The sequence below is a fragment of the Solea senegalensis genome, linkage group LG20 (assembly GCF_019176455.1).
Source record: "Solea senegalensis isolate Sse05_10M linkage group LG20, IFAPA_SoseM_1, whole genome shotgun sequence".
NCBI classification, from domain to species: Eukaryota; Metazoa; Chordata; class Actinopteri; order Pleuronectiformes; family Soleidae; genus Solea; species Solea senegalensis.
Genome location: NC_058039.1, coordinates 1,862,090 through 1,874,324, shown reverse-complemented (window position 1 = coordinate 1,874,324; position 12,235 = coordinate 1,862,090).

Sequence of the window (12,235 nt, the reverse complement as noted above, 5' to 3'; positions counted from 1 at the left end):
CACACGTCACTTTTCAGATGCTTTGGCGTCGTGATTGTCTGCTCAGAGGACAAATTAGCTTGTGTCCTTCATTTATCTATTTATCTCGTATCTCGTTTGGTGCAGGGAGGGCATTCAAAGTAGAATCTGATCTTCAAGCTGCAAATTAAATAAACATTAAGAAGAAGGAGAAAATTCTGCGGCGAAATTGCGATCAAGCCTGCTTCTTGCTGCCGATTTTGGGTGGATTTAACCTTTAAAACATGAAGCTTTTAGACTGGGGGATGTCCAAACTTTTTCTAACGAGGGCCAGATTTCATAATGTGAAAATGTTCAGGACAATGGTCACTTCACACCTTTTTTCAACTTTTACATACAATTAATTAGTTTCATTAGTCATCTAACTGTAACATTTTTGACCAGATTTGGACGACATACTAAACTATGACGTTTTAGACCATTTTTGGACGACATACTATACTATGACTTTTTTGACTGATTTTGGACAACATAATATACTATGACTTTTTTGACTGATTTTGGACAACATACAATACTATGACTTTTTTGACTGATTTTGGACAACATACTATTGTCGTCCAAAATGAGACAAAAAAGTCATAGTATAGTATGTCGTCCAAAATGAGATAAAACAGTCATAGTATAGTATGTCGTCCAAAAGTCATAGTATAGTGTGTTGTCAAAAATGAGATAAAAAATTCATAGTATAGTATGTCGTCCAAAATGAGACAAAAAAGTCATGTTATAGTATGTCGTTCAAAATCAGTCAAAAAAGTCATAGTATAGTATGTCGTCCAAAATGAGACAAAAGTCATAGTATAGTAAAAAGGCATAGTATAGTATGTGTCAAAATGAGACAAAAAAGTCATAGTATATGTCGTCCAAAATCAGTACAAAAAGTCATAGTATAGTATGTCGTCCAAAATGAGACAAAAAATTCATAGTATAGTATGTTGTCCAAAATAAAACAAAAAAGTCATGTTATAGTATGTCATCCAAAATCAGACAAAAAAGTCATAGTATAGTATGTTGTCCAAAATGTGAAAAAAAGACATAGTAAAGTATGTCGTCCAAAATGAGACAAAAAAGTCATACTTTAGTATGACGTCCAAAATGAGACAAAAAAGTCATAGTGTAGTTTGTTGTCCAAAATGTGAAAAAAAAGACATAGTAAAGTATGTCGTCCAAAATGAGACAAAAAAGTCATAGTATAGTATGTTGTCAAAAATCAGTCAAAAAAGTCATAGTATAGTATGTCGTCCAAAATGAGACAAAAAAGTCACAGTATAGTATGTTGTCCAAAAGTCATAGTTTAATAATCTCACACACACACACGACTGTAGTTTTTGGACAGTCTGAGACTAAATCAACATAAATGTGGCACAGACACACACACAGTTGTTGGTCCTTTTGTAAAAGGCTGTGTTTATTGAAATCCAGCAGACATCAACAGTTTTGCTGAACCTGGGGGTATTCCATCAACGTAGCTAAGAATTGCCAGACTTAGGTGTAAGCTTGAAGCTTGACTAAGCTCCACCTCCCAATCTAGCTCCAAGTCGTTCCATCAAGTGAAATCAGCTGGCTCCACCTGACGCTTAGTCAAGCCTCACCTGTTAAGCCTCAACTTGTGCACGCCCACAGGGAAAATAAAAAGCCCATTCTAGTCGAGTGCGAAAATTGTGAAAAATGCCGAAAAGCAAGAGAAAAGATTGTGCAGAGATGTTCTCCTCATGGAGGTATATGAGGATTACAGCCACATAATCTGAAAGAAGGGCAATACCGCGGCAATCAATAAAGCGAGGGATGTGGCGTGGCAGAATATTGCCGACAGGCTTAATGCGAAAGTGACAAAGAAAAAGTATTTCAGCATCTTCATGTTATATAAATCCTCCATCAAAGGGACAAAATATATGGAGACAATAATCTACCAATTGATTTCTTGATGGTTTTTGTTTTAAACTAATCAATTATGTGGATCTATTAATGCAACCAAACCCCTACAATTAAAAGGAAAAGACAACCCGAATAAGTAACATTCATATGAACATAATTAAAATAACATTATTGTTTCACTGCAATTTATGTAAATTCTCCATATTTGATCATTTGGCAGCCCAAGTACTAATGTTAGAAAGTGATATTCATCACATTTATCAACTTATCGTTATGCAAATCGATGGGATAGCTTTCATTTATTTCCTGCATGGTCAATTGTATAGAATTGATATCATTTTTATTTAAGCCTGTCATTTTTACATGCTGTATGTTGAATTGTTGTATTTTCATTTTATTTTATGTAAAGCACTTTGGATCACCTTGTGCTAAAATGTACTATATAAAGTTACCTTGCTTACATTTTTGATAATAATAGGCTACATTTAATCAAAGTATTTTACATCACATTTATCATACAATTGATGGTAGATTATTACATGAAGAAATGCAATGTTGGTTATCATTCGATAGACAGATCTATTGATTGTAAAAAAGTTATTATTTATCTAGAATCCTTTTAGCAAATCAAGCAATTCAATGGAGACGAGGACCCCTATTACAGTAAGTGAATGCAGGTGAGAGCAAATCAATCATCTATCTCCTATCAATCGGAGGCCCTAACCCTTGTTACATCAAAAGAATGATGATCTTTTTAAATTTCCTTTTATTATATTTTTTTGCTAATTAGTTTAATTTTGTATTTATTTGTGTCAAGTTATGTGCTGTTTTAGTGTGTATTTGTTGGCCACAGCTCTGCCCAAACTTGAAAAACGGCTGATCAACTGTTGAAGGACGACGATGGACAACTCAGTTCTGTTCAATCTTCAGTTTTTTATTTTGGGGCAGAATGGGATGAACAGGACCTAACAGAACAGGTTAATAACCTAGGATAAACAGAAAACAAAGCCATTAATAGCATATCATTTCAGTTCATAATTCTTAGTATAAATAATAAATGATAATAATAATGTTAATTTTACTTGATAAATGAAGACTTATTCAGATGAATGAACTCAAATCACTCCAAAAAGGTTAATTATTAAAGTAACAAAGCTACACCAAAGGTTATGATTAAAGTACCAGTAACAAAAGCACAAGTAACAAAGTACTTCAAATCAATATCTCTATCATCATAAATCATATAAAGAAGTTTCCAAATTACTCAACTTATATTAAACACTGCATCCACAAACACAGAATCAAAGGCACTTGGGAAGCATCGCCTCCACACTTAAAGTTCAACACTACTATACCAGTGGTGTCTTCAATTGTTGATCAGGAGCTATGGCTGTGAGGTGTCTCCAGGAGAAAGCAAGCTGACTGAACCAATTACAAACATTTCACACCATGCTTCCTGTATTTCTCAGGCACTTCCTTCCTGTTACCTGGGGCTCCACCACTGATGTGGTTGCCCCCTGCAGGTTTGGAGTGTCAGGGGTCTGTTAGTTGGTGGGATTGTGGCTCTTTGCTGAGTGAACCAGGTTTTGACACAACACCTCCCACTTGACCTCCTGGTTGTTCAACCCAAGGAGGTCACACCAGCTCTGTGATGCATTGGATTCAGTTGTTCCCTTGTTGCTGCTCTTCAACTGGAAGCAGGACGACTATCCGTCTGACATCTCTGTGAAGAACTGTTGCAGGTATTTTGGTTGATGGATTTCTCAACTTTTGAGTGGGCTTCACAGTTGAGACTGGGTAGCTGGGAAAGGTTCTGACATGCACATCCCTTACGATGCCAAATTGTCAGCATTGACATCAACGACTCTGGCAAGTCTGAACTGACCTCGCAGAGTGTTTTGGTCAGCAAGCCATCCCCCATGGCCACGTTCCTGTGTGCTGTGTGCTGTGTGCCACTTGGTCCTGACAAAGAGGTTTGGTCCTGCTAACTGGCTCCATTTCCTCCAGAACCGATCAACTTCTGTTTGGATAGCTCTTAATCTCTTGTAGCTGTAGCCTTCAAAGTTAAAGGTCCCTGGGTCTCCACTGGGTCCAGCTCTTCCAAGTAGAAGTGAATTTGGGCTGATGTACTCTACACAGTCCTCCCGGCTCTGAGTCTTGGCATCAATAGGTATTTCATTGGCGAGGTTGGAGGCCATATAAAGGAAGGTTTGAAACTCACCCCATGTGAAGACTCCATTTCCTCCCAGATTGTGCAAAGCCTGCTTCACGGTGCGGACAGCAGCTTCAGCGGCTTCAGCGGCTCTGTTCCGGTGAGGCGAATCTGCTGGATGGATTTTCCAGCTCCACTCTGTGCCATGTTTGGAGGCTTCATTTTCAAGCTTTGACTTTTCCAGCCCGTTCAAATACATGTAGAGTTCCTTGAGGCCAGGTCTGGCTCCGACAAAGTTTTTTCCAGGATCTGACCACAGTTTCCTCGGATGTCCTCTCAATGCTGTGAATCGTTGGTAAGCCAACAGGAAGCCTTCAGCTGAATGGTCACTGACAAGGTCAGTGTGCATAGCTCTGGACTCCATGCAGCAGAAGACAACTCCCCACACTTTGAGCTTCACTTTTTTCCTCACTTCATCCTTCACTTCAAAAGGTCCAAATAAGTCCACTGTTGTGTACTCAAATGGATTGGCTGGTGTTATGCGCTCTGACGGAAGGTCGCTCATGATCTGCTGGCATCTTCTGGCCTTGGCTTTTCTGCATGTCACACAGTTGTCGGCCATCTTCTGAGCTAGTTTCCGGCCTCTTACCACCCATGGTTTCCTTCTCATCCGGAGGAGTGTGCCTGTGATTTCTTCATGATTTGCTTTGTGAGCTTCTTGAGCTAGAAGAGTGGATACCCATGATGTGCAGGGCAAGATTGGTACTGCAGTTTTTTCATCATTAAAGATTTGGAATCTTCCTCCACAGAGCAAAAGTCCAGTGTTTTCATCTGACAATAGCAAGTATGCTGAGAGTGGTGTCTGGAAAAGTTACCTCCTCTTGAGCCTCCAGGAAGAGATCCCTGAGTGCATCTTCACACTCCCTGACGGTAAGTGTTGCTTCTTTGGCTCTAGATTTGATCTGAGCTGAAGAAGTTCTCTCCTTCTTTGGCTCCTTTGTAACTGAAGTTCAAGGATGCCTTGCTCGGTCTCCCACCTGAAGTACACAACAGCGCCATAGCTCTGGTCACATCCGTCAGAGAATGTTACTCCCCAGGGTCCTCCAATCCTTTCGACTGGTGTGAGGCTTCTGTGGATGGTGATTTGGTTGAGCCGTGTGTATTCCTCAAACAGGTGGATAGCTTCTTCTCTAAGTCTTCCAGACAGAGGTTTGCCCCATGTGTCTGGTGTTAGAGCTTTGCCTCCAGCTTCCTGAAAAGCTTTTCTGATGAGGATGGCTCCCTTTTGTTTGGTAGGTGTAGCAAGGCCATGGGATCATACAGGCTAGCCACTTGGCTAAGAAGTTGTCTTCTGGTCAGTGGGTTTGGAGTTTTTTCTCTTACCTCTTCTCCAAGAAGATTTTGGCTCTTTCTCATCTTCTTTTTTCTCTTTGAGAAAATGATTGAAGTCATGAGATACAGTTTGTCAGATTCGACCAGGTACCCAACTCCAAGGGCTCTGTTGTCTCCTTCTCTCCTTTGGTTGGGAAGAATGAAGACTTGATCTGACGATTCTGGATGTTCTGATGCATTTGTCTGCCTCCCACATTTGGCCTGACCGGACCCACGGCTTGAGGAAGAATCCGCCTGCTTTCAGGATTTCTTCGACTGTTTTGGTGGTTTTGTCTAGCTTGTCCAGGTCATTATGGGATCTCAGGATGTCATCCACATAGGCATCCTCTTCAATGATCCTACACTCCTCCTCCAGGAGAGTGAACATAGGTAGTTTTGCTGTCTCTCTCATGGCCAGTTGTGTGATGCACCCTGCTGGTCGATCACCAATGTTAACTCTGGTGATGGCATATTCCTCAATTTCTCCATCTTCACTCTCTCTTCAGAGAAATCTGTGGAGATGCATCTCCAGGTCTTCAAGCCACACAGAATTGTACATTTTCCTGATGTCACCTAGAGCAGCATGGACTCCTCTTCTGAATCTCAATAACACTGCTCGGAAGGGGTTGAGGACATCAGGCCCTTTCAGAAGGAGGTCGTTCATGCTGAGCCCTCCAAACTTCTGGCTGCTGTTCCATACCAGTCTCACAGGTGTTGTAATGGAGTGTGGGTTTGGCGCCACTAAGTGGCTGACATACCATACTGGGCCTTTCCAGTCAGCAATGGTTTCCTTGGTGAGTTTCTTTGCTGCTCTCCTCTCTACCATCTCATGGACTTGAGTTGTGTATGCCACCCGCCACTCTGGTTCTTTCTTGAGCTGTCTCTCTGTCCGTAGAAAAGTGGCCTCCACTGCATTTCTGTTCTTGGGCAGGGAACTTGGATCCTCAATCCAGGGGTATTTTGTGTCCCAGTGAGCCTCCTGACTGTGCGCATCCTTTTCCACATAGGTGAGGCCTTGTCTGATAATCTCTAGTTCTTTCTCCTCACTCAGAGTCATGTCTTTACCTCCCGGTTGACAGTTTCCACATCTGCATCCTCCACACATGGGTTCCAATGCTGTCCCATTTCCACCAGTCTAAGAACTCTTTGCCAGCGACTGTGCTTTTGATTTCAGCAATTTCCTGATACTTCACTGCCGTGGTCCTCATTGATCGTGCAAAGTGAGTCTCAGAGTTGTGTAGGGCCATGTCCCCTTCGAAGAGGTCTGGATGCACTCCGCCGGCTTCCTAAAGGGCTCTCCCAAAGGACAAGATCTCCTACTACCTTTACTCTTTGTGGGGCGAGTCTTCCTTCACGGTGGCTGATGAGAAGCTCTACTCACTCTGGTCTGTGAAGGTCTTCTAGACTGGTGTCAGGGAAAACTTCTTAAGTTGTTGCAGTTTGATGACTCTGTGCACTCTTGCAATTTCATCCAAGCCATAACAGATCAGCTCATGAGCTCTCTCCATGCCTCTAGGTGTCTTGACTCTTACCTTGAGTAAGTATCTTTTGGTCTTTACCTTCATGGCCATGCCTCCGACTCCATGGACAACAAGTGTGATGTTTTCACTTCGTAGTTCCAGTCTTCTGGCAGCTCTATGAGTGATGTAGTTGGTGTCTGATGCTAAGTCAATGAGTGTTCCAATCTTCTGCCCCGCATTGGTGGTTACCTAAAGAACCATAAGCATAAATGGTTAGGTTTTTTCCAGTGCAGTGTGATTTTGCAGCCATGTTGGTGAAAGCTTTCCTGAATTTTTCTGCCATGTCTGGGTGGAGCTCAGATATTAATTTCTCTTGCTCCTCTGTGAGTGTTTGCCTTCTGGTGCTGGGTTTTCCCACTTTTTCAGATTCTTTCCCCTTGAATCCTCCTTTCAGGCAGAGAAAGAAATGGTGGTCTGAAGAGCTTCCTCTCTTGCAGTCTCTGTTCCTGCACAGGTAAGTGTCTGTACATTCCTCATCCTCTTCATGACACATGAGGCATCTTCTGCATGCTCCTAGCTTTTCAACAGCATTTAGCTTTTCACCAGGCTTTAATTCTTTGAACTGCTTGCAAAAGAAAATCTTCTCACAGTGCCTTTCATCTCCACAGACAACACATCATCCTCTCCTTGTGGATTTTGTGGAGGCATACTTCTTCTCCAAGTAGGTAGGTTTCTTCTCCGGTCTTTCACTTACACCCAGTTGGTCTAGTTTCTCTAGAATGTCTTCCTGAGTCTTTAAGAATGTGAGAAGGCTATCAAAGTGATTGTCGGGGGTGACTCCATTTCTTGGATTGACCATGAATGACAGCCAGTCCCTCTTCATATTGTCAGGCAGTTAAGTCTCTATGGATCTGATCACCAGGGGATTCTTGATGGCTCCAGTGCTTTCAAGCTCAGTTAGGTCATTCAGGGCTTTTTCCACAGTTTGAATCAGTTTGGTCAATTACCTTCCTCGGCTGGTATGACTTCAGGAGAAGGATCCTCTCCAGGTCCTCAATTATTTCCAAGGCAATTGCTGGCTTGTTTCCATACCTGTTTTGAAGCACTCTGAATATGTCTTCAGCACTGTTGTATGTAGACAGCCACAGATCTAAGCATATCTTCTCGTCCACACTGTCAAGGAGTTGGAACTTCTTTACCTCCACTGAGCCAGTTGGCTCTCCCTGCTTTTGCAGGCTTTCCCAGTCTTTCCTCCATCTGTGGAAATTCCTCTTGAACCCAGAGAATTTCGGTAGACTGGTTGGCTTTATTCTCACCACTGCTTGTGGAACCGGCTGTGGAACTGCCATCAGTTGACCAGGCCATCTGCAGCTTTGCAAGTTAATATATGTAAGTAGACCTCCGTAACTAACATATATGTGACCATGAAAACAAGTTCATATATGTAAGTAGACCTCCGTAACTAACATATATGTGTGACCGTGAAAACAAGTTCATATATGTAAGTAGACCTCCATAACTAACATATATGTGTGACCATGAAAACAAGTTAATATATGTAAGTAGACCTCCATAACTAACATATATGTGTGACCATGAAAACAAGTTAATATATGTAAGTAGACCTCCATAACTAACATATATGTGACCGTGAAAACAAGTTAATATATGTAAGTAGACCTCCATAACTAACATATATATGTGACCATGAAAACAAGTTAATATATGTAAGTAGACCTCCATAACTAACATATATATGTGACCATGAAAACAAGTTAATATATGTAAGTAGACCTCCATAACTAACATATATGTGACCATGAAAACAAGTTAATATATGTAAGTAGCATAACTAACATATATATGTGACCATGAAAACAAGTTAATATATGTAAGTAGACCTCCATAACTAACATATATATGTGACCATGAAAACAAGTTAATATATGTAAGTAGACCTCCATAACTAACATATATGTGACCGTGAAAACAAGTTAATATATGTAAGTAGACCTCCATAACTAACATATATATGTGACCATGAAAACAAGTTAATATATGTAAGTAGACCTCCATAACTAACATATATATGTGACCATGAAAACAAGTTAATATATGTAAGTAGACCTCCATACTATCATATATATGTGACCATATATGTAAGTAGACCTCCAACATATGTGACCATGAAAACAAGTAAGTAGACCTCCATAACTAACATATATATGTGTGTGAAAAACAAGTTAATATATGTAAGTAGACCTCCATAACTAACATATATGTGACCATGAAAACAAGTTAATATATATATAGTAGCCTCATAACATATATGTGTAACAAGTTATATATGTAAGTAGACCTAACTAACATATATGTGACCATGAAAACAAGTTAATATATGTAAGTAGACTAACATATATGTGTGACCATGAAAACAATATATGTAAGTAGACCTCCATAACCATGAAAACAAGTTAATATATGTAAGTAGACCATAACTAACATATGTGTGACCATGAAAACAAGTTAATATATGTAAGTAGACTCCATAACTAACATATATGTGACCATGAAAACAAGTTAATATATGTAAGTAGACCTCCATAACTAACATATATATGTGACCATGAAAACAAGTTAATATATGTAAGTAGACCTCCAACTAACATATATGTGACCATGAAAACAAGTTAATATATGTAAGTAGACCTCCATAACTACATATATATGTGACCATGAAAACAAGTTATATATATGTAAGTAGACCTCCATAACTACATATATATGTGACCATGAAAACAAGTTAATATATGTAAGTAGTTATATGTGACCTGTATATGTAGACATAACTAACATATATGTGACCATGAAACAGTGATATGTGACCATGAAAACAAGTTAATATATGTAAGTAGACCTCCATAACTAACATATATGTGAGAAAACAAGTTAATATATGTAAGTAGACCTCCATAACTAACATATATATATATGACCATGAAAACAAGTTAATATATGTAAGTAGACCTCCATAACTAACATATATGTGACACTGAAAACAAGTTAATATATGTAAGTAGACCTCCATAACTAAATATATGTGACCGTGAAAACAAGTTAATATATGTAAGTAGACCTCCATAACTAACATATATGTGACCATGAAAACAAGTTAATATATGTAAGTAGACCTCATAACTAACATATATATGTGACCATGAAAACAAGTTAATATATGTAAGTAGACCTCCATAACTAACATATATGTGACCATGAAAACAAGTTAATATATGTAAGTAGACCTCATAACTAACATATATGTGACCATGAAAACAAGTCAATATATGTAAGTAGACCGTAACTAACATATATGTGACCATGAAAACAAGTTAATATATGTAAGTAGACCATAACTAACATATATATGTGACCATGAAAACAAGTTAATATATGTAAGTAGACCTCCATAACTAACATATATGTGACCGTGAAAACAAGTTAATATATGTAAGTAGACCTCCATAACTAACATATATGTGTGACCATGAAAACAAGTTAATATATGTAAGTAGACCTCCATAACTAACATATATGTGACCATGAAAACAAGTTAATATATGTAAGTAGACCTCCATAACTAACATATATGTGTGATACAAGCATTAGATGTCACCTTTAACTTCATTAATTTCATGACGACGTGAAACGAACGCATTTGTTTTGTTTTTTCTGGTTTTGACGATGACTTTACGACGTTTATGAGAAAACGCGTAAAAACGAGTTGGCGGAGAAGAAAACTTTTTCTCTGACGACGTGGAAAACGCTTAAGAATTCATCGCATTTTCATGATCAGAATTTTTAGCGTCTTTGAATAAGTTTTCCTCCCGATTATGACTTTTTCTGCCTTTGCTCTTTAAAATGTTCGTTTGTCTTTAAAGAAAAAACAGAAAAAAAACTGACAACATAAATGAAAGTGTAAAATCCTGACCCTCTGCTGGTCTTTGAACGCATCATCACTGTTGGAAACCAGGAGCACGAAAAAAAACAGCAAAATCTCAACATGAGAAAAAGTGAAACTCGAGCACAGAAGCATGAATTCATTCATTCACAAACTGTGACACTGGCATTTACAACCTCTGTTCTGCTGCGACATTTTATTGTTTTTTAACGTTGGAGTTAGTGAAAAAAGACGATTTATCGTCATTACAGTGCAGCCACGTTAAAGGGACAGTACAGGATTTTTTACTGAACTGAGACCAGGTTTTAGTCACTTCAACAAAAGCCTTGTGTCATAACATCTACGTCAGTTTAAGTCTCTGATATCACATGATGTCACATGATCACGTCTTTAACTCACTGTGAGACAGAAACTGACGTTTGTAAAGCACTCACTCTCCCACACACACACAGAGGAGCTGCTGCCTCCATCACTATGTTCAAATGTCTGATTTTAGTGATTTTCTTTTAAAATCCTTAGTTCAGATTAACCTCAGTGACACAAAGTGACCACACGAGGCAGCAGAGGAGCAGCAGCTAAAATCACTGATTTTCTCTCTGAGGTTTGGTGTCTCACAGTGAGATAAAGACGTGAACGCATTCTTAAAGTCATCGCAGACGTGAAGTGATGAAAATATTGTCCTTCTTTTCTGTTGAAAAATCCCGACTGTGTCTTTAAATGTCTCGTGTGCTCGACTCAAACATTCAGATCGTAAAAAAAAACCTTCACGAAGCAAAAATACATTCAATCATTCGGCAGAAATATAATCCGAACTTTTACACTTGCAAAAATAAAAGTTTCTGAAGCAGAAAACAGACTGTTGTTGTGTTGCTGCTGTGTTGTTGTGTGTTACTGTTGTGTTGCTGGGTTGCTGTTGTGTTGCTCTTGTGGTTGTTGTTGTGTTGTGATGTTGTTGTGTTGCTGTTGTGTTGCTGCTGTGTTGTTGTGTGTTACTGTTGTGTTGCTGTTGTTGTTTGCTGCTGTGTTGTTGTTGTGTTGCTGTTGTGATGTTGTTGTTGCTGTGTTGCTGCTGTGTTGTTGTTGTATTGCTGTTGTTTTGTTGCTGCTGTGTTTGTTGTTGTGTTGCTGTTGTATTGTTGTTATTTGTTGTATTGTTGTGTTGCTGTTGTGTTGTTGCTGTTGCTGTTGTTGCTGTGTTGCTGCTGTATTGTTGTTGTGTTGTTGTTGTTGTTGTTGTGTGTTGCTGTGTTGCTTGCTATTGCGTTGTAGTGTTGCTGTTGTGTTGTTGCTGCTGTATTGTTGCTGCGTTGTTGTGTTGCTGTTGTGTTGTTGTTGCTGTATTGTTGCTGCGTTGTTGTGTTGCTGCTGTATTGTTGCGCTTGTAGCGTTGCTGTTATTGTG